At 30.2% G+C, this 10756-nt stretch overlaps 2 long non-coding RNA genes across 2 annotated transcripts; both read left to right on the top strand.

The window, feature by feature from the left end:
* The first annotated feature begins 2079 nt into the window (after positions 1-2079).
* LOC145051731 (uncharacterized) lies at positions 2080-3532 on the top strand. Its single transcript, XR_013683795.1, has 3 exons — positions 2080-2444; positions 3336-3396; positions 3487-3532. It is a non-coding gene; the product is annotated as an uncharacterized LOC145051731 (long non-coding RNA).
* Positions 3533-9747: 6215 nt separating this feature from the next.
* LOC145051732 (uncharacterized) lies at positions 9748-10637 on the top strand. Its single transcript, XR_013683796.1, has 3 exons — positions 9748-9822; positions 10064-10128; positions 10560-10637. It is a non-coding gene; the product is annotated as an uncharacterized LOC145051732 (long non-coding RNA).
* The last annotated feature ends 119 nt before the right edge of the window (positions 10638-10756 follow it).

The following is a 10756-nucleotide window of genomic DNA, read 5'->3' on the forward strand; positions in this document are numbered from 1 at the left end:
AGCCCGTATCTAGTCCCAAATAGTGTTATAAATAATAAAGTTTCCAACTTTATGACCTTGCATGGCTATTAAGTGCCCAAACCTTAAAAACCAAACTTTTTAACCCATTAAGACATCAGAACCTTTGCATGGTAGGAAAAGAACGACCAAGATCACATTTTTATCAATTTAAACACCCTAATGTTGGATTAGTGTCTAAGTCCATAACTATTTTGGTATGTACTTGACCCGATTATGAACATGGTCCTTTTGGGTTGCCTTCACCATAGCAATATGTATGATGAATTAAGAAGAGAAAGGTTTAATTATGATTTATTAATATATTATAAGAATAATATATTAAAGGAGAAATCATAATGTTTAATTAATATTAGTCAAGAATTAATTCTGTGAGTAAAAGAGATTAATTAAACTTAAGGGACTTATTGTGTAATTATAAAATAATTACATAGATGGGCTTATGGACTCCATAGAAGGTGGAGTGGACGAATTCTATGGGGGAAACCCATTAGAAGTCGTCCAAGGCTTCTAAAGAAGGGGTTCATGGGCTGCTTAGGGCTTAAGCAGTCAAATTAGGGTTTCATTGTCAGATAACCCTAATTGCCTAAGTATATAAGGAGCCCTTAGGCACCAAAAATGTGGGCAACTCAAGCATTAGGGTTTCCAGCCGTTTTTGGTGTCTCCCCTCTCTTCTCTTCTTCATCTTGTTGCTTAGTGGTGTTTGTGACTCCATTATAGGTGCAACAATTAAGACACTAAGCTTTTCAAGCCAATCAAAACAAGGAATTGATTGTTATTGCAATATAACAATCAAAGGTAATTACTAAACCCTTATTTCAGTTCTTATATGATAGATCTAGGGTTTATAGCTTTGGATATTCAATTGCATGTTCATTAGACAAACTAGATCCAAAAGCTATTAGGGTTTGCATGTACACCATAGGATTGATGTTTTGCTCAAAACCCATCACCTAAAACATACAAAAGGACAACTCATTTAGTCTAGAGTAACTCCTACTCAAATGGACCAAGATTACGAGGCTAATAAGCATAAAACTCCACATCTAGCAAGAACACCAACAACACACTCCAAGGTGAATCCACTTCCTTCTTCCTCCTTCAAGAACACCAACAACACACTCTAAGGCTCAAAATGTTCACAAAGGTGGATTAGGGTTTGTAAGATACGAAATGAGGGGTGAAGGCTGATGATGGGAAGTGGTCTTGGGAGTTAATGATGCTTAAATAGAGTCCAAACCCTAAAAATTAAGGTTTGGCCTTCATCCACGTACGCTCAATGTACCAAGCATACGCCCAACATACTCCATCAGATCCACACGTTTTATTTAAGTGCCACATGTGATCATTTTGTGTAGCCTAGAAAACCCATCAAACTGTAATTCTCAAGTCAAATTCACAAGTATAATTTTTTTTTCATACAATCTTTTATTACAAAGAATTTCCAATATTTGATTCAAATATCGATATGGATGTCTTTTTATAAAGAACAAAAAGTTATAAATTTTGATAAAAAAAAGTTAAAATAACAAAAGGAAATAAACAATAGTAGCCACAATTGATTTTTTTTTCTAAATTTGAATGATTTTTTTAGAAGAATTGAACATGCTAAATAGGAAGCAACAGGTAATAGTGGTCGTGATAATTTTTTTTTGAAAATATTAATGATTTTTATAAAAAAAAAATACGATGTAAACCGAATATTGACCAAATTATATCGATTTTTATGTTGGCTTTAATTTAAATTATAAATAACAAATACAATAATTTTTTTTTTGAATTTACTCCATATTGACATACTTCAATCAATTATTATTTGTCTAAATATAAATTAAACAACTCAATAATAGTATAATAAATACATTCCACGGTTAGTATTTAATATGTAATTTTATCCGATAAAATATTTTAACCTAATGGGTTAAAAAAAGGTTGGGATCATATGCCAAATTTAAACATGACAAAAACCATTTAGAAATAATAAACATTTTAATTCAATTAAGTTATTCTCGACAAAATATTAAGAATTAAATTAAACATATTAATAAGTTTTAAGATTTAATATGTTGCTTTCTTTATAAGCGAAATCTTAATCTTAATTTTGGAAGATTTTATAATATGTAACCGTTAGAAGTTGAAAGGGTTGGCTTAGTATTCCCGCTATTTATACGTTCTTCTTCTTCAGGTGTCCCAAAAGCACCCCACAGACACATAGCGATTCCAGTAGCTCCGCCATCCATCGCCGGAGATCTAAAACTGATGGAAATCGAAAGGGTTGCGTTCTTCAGTCATTCCGCTCGTAACAAATTTAAACACCCCCGAGACCAATGGCGATCGATGTAATTCTACTGCACGAGACCAAAACACCCCAACCTTCGCAGTAGAATCTCATTCACCTGTTAGTCCAAGAAGTTATCAAGATCGATGTAAGTTTTCTCTAGGGTTTTTTGGTGATTCAGATATTGTAATTTTCTTGTAAAATTAAAATTGATGTTTGATTAAGAAAGAATCGAAGGTTAATTGCTGTTTTTTTCTCGTTGTGGTTTCTAGTATTACCATGCATTCCTCTTCATCTTTTCGTTGACGTTTTTTTTTCGTTTAAACTCTGATTTTGTCAGTTTAACTAAATGCACCAGACCCATTACAACTTAAAAAAGAAACTGCATTTTGTTGGTTTTTTTTCTTCTTCATCTTTTTATTCTTATAGTTTTTTATTCTCTAATCTAGGGTTTTTCTTTTATTCAGACGTGATTTTTCTTATGTACAAATAAAGTTAATGTATGGAAAAGAAAATGAGTATGAACCTTGACTACTTGTTATGATAACTGTCCCATGTTATATAGTTTTATGAAGATTTGTAAAATTAATATCATGTAACACATCCTGTTTTCTGGCTATCTGACAGGATAACTGGAGGGAGTTTTTGGTCATAATCAAGAACAACAAGAAGAAATGAAATCGATTCAGCAGCCAAACAGAGGTTTAATTTTTTTAATAACTAGTTTTTAATATATGAGATACGATTTTTTTTTTCATGAAACTTCTCAATCTATTTGAAGTATGGTCATTTGTGGGTTCTGTAACTCATTTAAATAATTGATCACACTGCTCTATTTTGTTGTTTTGATTGTGATTCTAGTGAGTTTGCCCATCAGATTATCCAGTAACTGATTAAAATCTGCAAATACAGGTTTTTGAATAGTCACAAACTGGTTTAGATTATAAGTTTTTGAGTCTCCATTTTATGGTTGTGTTAGATTTCAGTGATTTTTCATTACATCTTGACTGAGTATGATTCTTTATCATATGTAAACCAGAAAGGAGAAAGAAGAAACAGGGGAGCCCTTTGGAAAATGAAATAGGAAAGTCCTAACTGAGGTAAGCATGTTTTATTTATACTTTATATAAAATTAGCCTTACTTTATATAATATCAAATTATTTAATTAGTATCCATACTTGTCCTATAGAAATGAGTATTCAGAGAGCATTGAATGTGCTTTGAACCACATACAATGAAAAGAAAAGGTATTTTTTCCAGTTTATTTTGGCAATTCTTTTCATTTTTTTTCTGAAAAAGAAGAAGATGATGAAAATTGTAAATGCCAGGTCATCAGACTTTATGTGTTTTTCATCACCTATGGGCAACTAACTCATCAATATTATATGGGTAAATTTGAAACAGTTAGGTTAAAGAAAGGAAATTTACATGAATGATTGGTAACATTGTGGGTTTGGCTCATGCAATGGGTTTGTTGGATCATTTACAAAAAGGTAAGATGGTTTTTGATTATTTTTTATCATTTTATTAACTAAGATTATATATAGAGTTAATCTTGAAACTTTGAAGGGTGATATACATGCTGGAGACTCCTAACAACCCAACCCAATGGTGTAAACATGAATCTACAAATATCACATGATGAAGGGCATACATGTCATTTCATTGCCACTCTAATGGAAGGATGTTTGTACTGAGAGGAATCTTTCTTATATCTTGTTGGCTCTCATGAATCCAATTTGGCTCCTGGTATTGTATAGTTTTTTTAGTTCTTTATTATCTTTTTAACATTTAGTATTAAAATTGTATTGTATTTTTATTATATACAGCTTTAGGGTGGTTGGAGAGAGAGAGAGAGAGATAGAGAGAGAGAAAGAGAGAAAATATGACTATTTGGCACAAGGATTAATTTTTATGATTTTGAAGAAAAGGTTAGACATTTATTTCAACTTAACTTAAATACTTTAATTTTCATTTAAATTAATGAGATTTAGCACCAGTGAGCCATCTGTGACAGAAGATGAACTCAAGCTGATGTTGAGGGTTGCAGGGTTGATTCAGAAGAAAAGAGAAAGCATGTCACATTTGTTCCCAAGTTTTAGTATTTCTTGAAAATGTGTTGGAGATAAAAGGCACCAATGTGAAGGAGGTTATGACTCCTCTTGTAGATGTAGTTCTAGCTGATTCTGGTGACATATATAATATTGATTTCATCAATATTACATTATGGGTAAATTTGAAACAATTTAGTCTAAAGAAAGGAATTTTCCATGAAAGATTTATTTAACAATCGTTAAATTGGTCTCATTCATTAGGTGCCAGTATTTGAGGGGCGGAGGTGTGGCTTATGCAATGGATTTGTTAGATCTTGTACAAAAAGTAAGATGGATTTTGATCATTTTATGTTTGTTTGTTTATTAGTTAAGAGTGTAGAATTAATCTTGAAACTTTGAATGAGAGAGAGCCTGTATATTTTTGTTCCTGGTAAGAGTTGACTAAAAAAACTGGTCAATTTCATTGACATTTGTTTCTATTGCGTTCTAAATCCTGGTAAGAGTACTTGACTAAATATGTATATTTTGATTGTTAATTTATATATATATATATATATATATATATATATATATATTTTGAAGATGTTGAATATATATATATATATATATATATATATATATATATTTTGAAGATGTTGAATATTTTTTTTGTTAACATGTTGGAATCATTACAAGTAAATCCCTGCATGAGGTCCAGTTAGAGTAGTGAGACTCCTAACAACCTAATGCTGTGAACATGTTGGAATCTTTAAATGTCAGATGATTAGGGAAGGGCATACATGTCATTTCATTGCCACTCCAATGGAAGGATGTTTGTACAGGGGAACTGAGAGGAATCTTTTTTCTCGCTATCTTGTTGGCCCTCATGAATCCAAAATATTGTTATGATTTTGAAGAAAATGTAGAAATCAGGCAAAATGGGTACCAAAGTGTGATATTGTTTATAACAATTTAGGATAGTTAAGTTATTTAAAAAAAAAATTAATATTCATTAAATCCTACTTATTGCTATAAATGTATGTCTTATATGCTTCCTATAACTATTTATGAGATAATTTATGAAACTTTAATCTACTTTGGAAAGGAAATTTGAATTGAGAATTGAGATATATTGATGGAGTGAGATTAGCATGTGATAGTTTTTCTAATGATAATGAATGAATCTTCATCTGCAGATAATAAATAGACTGTGTAATTATGGGTTGAAGTTTTTGATTGAAATAGGGCTTCCAACATCTTGTCTTCACTTAACCTTGGGATTGATTTGTGTGGGTAGGTAGGTTGTTAGCAATTATGAATGGAGCCTGTTTTTTATTATAAACATATATAGAGACATTCGAATTTTAATATTTTAATTTTAAAATTTCAGGGATTGGTTCTTCCATGGCTTGGGTGGTGGTGTGAAGGTAATTATTCTTACTGTTAATAGGCTTATATAATATGTTCAGTTATTATCATATCATATCATCTTCCAGACATTTTACTTTTAAAATATCAAACTTGTTTGATTTTGCTTAAAGAGATTGGACTTTAAAAGTTAAATTGGACATTTGATGCAACTTTGACTTTGAGTCAGACTAACTAACTAAGATTTAACAAGTATTCTTCGATCCATTTTGTTTTAGAGTTTTGATATGTGAAAGACATGATTGGGGACAGGTGATGTCAAAGAAATAGAAGCATGCTTCTCATTTTTCTTTCTAATACTCATATTACGTAACAAAATCATTATTTTTTGTTTTTTTAGATACATTTCTATACAGTTGAAGATCTGTAGAAGCACCCTCTTCATCTTTTTTTGTTGGAGGGTTTTTTGTGAATTCTGATTTTGGCAGTTTAACTAATATCATTCAAATTACAACTTAAAAAAAGAAACCGCATTTTGTTGATGGGGTTCTTTGGTTTTTCATTGGGTGTTTTTCTACTTCATCTTTTCATTCGTATATGTATTTTATTTCTTTGCTCCAGGTTTTTCCTGTTATTCAGACATGATTTTTCTTATGTATGGAAAAGAAAACTAATTTTATCAACACATGGATTGATTCTAGATTTGTATAATGAGTATGAACCTTGGCTACTTATTATGAAAACTACCCAATGTTATATAATTTTGTGAAGATTTGTAAAATTAATATCATGTAACACATCCTGTTTTCTGGCTATCTGATAGGATAACTGGAGCAGTGATAGAGCTTTTGGTCTTAATCAAGAACAAGAAGAAGAAATGATGTCGATTCAAAAACAGCCAAACAGAGGTTTGATTTTTTCAACAACTAGTTTTTAATAGATGAGATACGATTTCTTTTTTTCTTTCATGAAATTTCTCCTGAATCTGTTTGAAATCTGGGCATTTGAGAAAATTCCTCTCTAGATTTGTGATCAAAATAATTCATCTGACCCCTCTATTCTGTCGTTTTGATTGTGAATCTGCTCTTCTAATTAACAAAAGTGATTTAAATTTTTCTTTTTTGAGTTTTTATCAGAAAAAATTGATTTTAGTGAGTTTGCTCGTCAGATTATCCTCTGAATGAAAAATACAGGTTTAAAATCTGCAAGTATTGGGTGTTATGATCAGTCAATAACTGGATTAGATTTTAAATTTTTTTGAGTCTTCATTTTATGTTTGTGTTAGATTTTGGTGAAAGAAGGAACAGGGGAGGGAGCCCTTGCTGACATTAGAAGATGAAAAAGGAAAGTCCCAACTGCTTTGTTTATACTTTATAATAAAATTAGCATTAAAAATATAATTAATGTCTCAAGTATTAAATAGGTATGGCCTGCAATTGTTTATTTATATCCAGTTGGAAGAACAGTAGCTTTTCTTTCAATGGGAATGCTTAAAGTTGATGGTTGGTTTAAAAGGGAAAAGGTTAGCCATTTATTTCAACTTAACTTAAATACTTTAATTTTCATTTAAATTAATGATTTCCAGTTAGATTTTGCAGCAGTGACAGAAGATGAACTCAAGCTGATGTTGAGGGTTGTAGAGTTGATTCAGGCTATTGAGGAAGAAGAGCAAGATGCATAAAGTTTATTTATGTCACATTTTTTTCCAAGTTTCAATATTTCTTTAAAATGTGTTGGAGATAAAAGGCACCCATGTGAAAGAGGTTATGAGTTATGACCATTATATTTGACCACCTTTTAAAAAAAGTTATCACTTATTTTGAGAACATGAATCTTCAAATGTCAGATGATTAGGGGCATACATGTCCTTTTACTGCCACTCTAATGGAATGATGTTTGTACTGAGAGGAATCTTTTTTCTCACTATCTTGACTTGGCCCTCATGAATCCAATTTGACTCCTGGAATTATATATATATATATATATATATATATATATATATATATATATATATATATATATATATATATATATATATATATATAAATATATTATATTGATTTTTCAACTTTTTAACATTTACTTTTAAAATTGAATTGTGTTTTATATAGAGCTTCCGGGTGGTTGGAGAAAGAGCCAGATATGACTGTTAGGCCCAAGTATTTTTATGATTTTCAAGAAAATGCAGAAATCGGGCAAAATGGGTACCAAAAAAGTTAGGTAAAATAAAATAAAAGTTGATCGGTTTTGATAATTTGTATAGATTATAAACATAATTATGGTTGTGTTTTTTTTTCCAGCAAAGAAAGACACAAGGTATTTTGGCAGTTTATTATGGAAAAGTCTTTCAACTGTTTCTCTGAAAAAGAAAGAAAAGGTATTTTTCCATTGTAAATACTAAGCAGCTGTAATTATATATGGTTGTACTTTTGATGGTGACACTGAAACCAAAGGTCCAGTCAATCATTAAAGGTAAAGTGTTTGAGTATGAAAATATGCTCTACTTTTAATCGAGTGTGTCACATATAGAATTGATATGAATTTTGTTACTATTTACTATAATTGTTTGGATCAGGGTTATATATGTATTGTATTTAATTGTTAAAGCTATTGTAGCCAAGTGTCTTAACTAACATTCGGGCTTTATGTTTAGGGAATGTATAAATATGAGCACCGGGATAAATCCATGTTTTCCAAAAATCAGATAATTCGATGTTTTGAGACACTGGGATAAAAGTAAGATGAACAAATGATGGATGATTGATTTAAGTAAAATTCATTACATTACATTATATTCAATTACTAATGCTTTTGTCAAATGAGCATAGGGATGCTCTCACAGGTTTTCAATTCAGTTTCAAGAAGGTTTTCAATTTCATGATACCAATTACCTCAATAAGAAGTTTCTACCAGCAAAGCAAAAACACAGCACAACAAAGAAAAGGTATTATGGCAAGTCTTTTCATTTATTTTCTGGAAAAAAAAAAGATGATGAAACCTTTTTTCATTGTAAATGCCAGGTCATCAGATTTATGTATTTTTGATGGCTGTGATGATATATATGAGCAGAGATCAATGAGTTGTCAAATTTTGTGACTCTAAAATCATAGGTCTAATCTATCACTCATCTTACACTTTCCTTGTTTAGCTGTTGGAATCATAATAAAGAATAATGAAATCTATGTTGATCCAAAAAACATTTGAATTCATTTTGATAGGTAAAAGATGTTCATGTTGTGGTGGATCCATGGTTCTTGAAAATTGAAATGGATTTTACACCTGTTAGTTGACACCACGACCTTTTATTTATTTACATAGTAACAAAATTTGCATCTTTTTTATTATTCTTGATTACCCTTATCACCTCTTATTGATCGTTTTAAGACTTTATAACCTTAATTATATAATATGATGATGTTGATGATGATATGGTGGTATATATGCTTTTAGTTTTGAGTTGAAATGAATAAATGACGGATTTTTATTGATTGATTGATTAAATGGGTAACATATAAACATGATGTCCTTAACATTTTTTTTCTGCAAAACATGATTTTTTTAAATGATTTCTACTTTGAAATGGAGTGAGATTAGCATGTGATATAGGTTATGGAAAAGCTTGCAGATATCTAAAAATGATTTCTACTTTGCATTAAGTTAAATTTTCTAATGATCAATTACTCTTCTTCTGCAGATAATAAATAGACTGTGTAATTATGGGTTGAAGTTTTGAAAGAGGGCAGGTAGAATCTAGCATTGTACTTTTAATATTTTGATTTTACTTTTAAAGTATCAAACTTGTTTGATTTTGCTTAAAGATATTGGAGTTTAAAAGTTAAATTGGACATTTGATGCAACTTTGACTTTTGAGTCAAACTAACTAACATTTAATAATTATTCTCCCATTTTGTTTTACAGTTTTGATATGTGAAAGACATGTTTGGGGACAGGTGATGCCAAAGAAATAAAAGCATGCTTTTCATTTTCCTTTCTAATTCTCATATTACGTAACAAAATCATTATTTTTTGTTTTTGTAGATACATTTCTGTACAGTTGAAGATTTGTAGAAGCACCCTTTTCATCTTTTCTTTTGTTGGAGGGTTTTTTGTGAACTCTGATCATGGTCTGCATCTTTTCATTGGGTGTTTTTCTACTTCATCTTTTCATTCGTATATGTATTTTATTTCTTTACTCCAGGGTTTTTCTGTTATTCATACATGATTTTTCTTATGTAAAAATAAAGTTATATGTATGGACAAGAAAACTAATTTTATGAAAAGTGCCCCATGTTATATATAATCTTATGAAGATTTGTAAAATGAATAATATCATGTAATACATCCTGTGTCCTGACTATCTGATAGGATAGCTTTTGGTCTTAATCAAGAACAACAAGAAGAAATGATGCCGATTCAACAGCCAAACACAGGTTTGATTTTTTCAACAACTAGTTTTTAATATATGAGATACGGTTTTTTTTTCATGAAGATTCTCATGATTCTGTTTGAAATATGGTCATTTGTGTATTGTTTTGAGAAAATTCCTCTCTAGATTTGTGATCAAAATAATTCATGTCATGCCTCACTCTATTTTGTCGTTTTGATTGTGATTTGCCACTTTAAGTGATTATGCTCTTCTAATTAACAAAAGTCGTTTGAGTTATGGTTTAAAAAAATCTTAAATCATTTCAAAATTTGAGTTTTTATTAGAAAAAAAATTGATTTTAGTGAGTTTGCTCGTCAGATTATCCACTGAATGAAAAATACAGGTTTAAAATCTGCAAATCCTGGGGGCTATGATCAGTCAATAACTGGATTAGATTTTAAATTTTTTTGAGTCTTCATTTTATGTTTGTGTTAGATTTTGGTGAAAGAAGGAACAAGTTACAGGGGAGCCCTTGGTGATATTAGAAGATGAAAAAGGAAAGTCCCAAATGCGGTAAACATGCTTTATTTATTATACTTTATAATAAAATTAGCATTAATATAATTAATGTCTTACGTATTAAATATGTATGGCCTTTAATTGTTTTATATGCTCTGCTTTTAACTGAGTGT

The sequence above is a fragment of the Lactuca serriola genome, chromosome 5, assembly GCF_051521515.1.
Source record: "Lactuca serriola cultivar US96UC23 chromosome 5, Lser_US96UC23_V15, whole genome shotgun sequence".
Taxonomy (NCBI): Eukaryota; Viridiplantae; Streptophyta; class Magnoliopsida; order Asterales; family Asteraceae; genus Lactuca; species Lactuca serriola.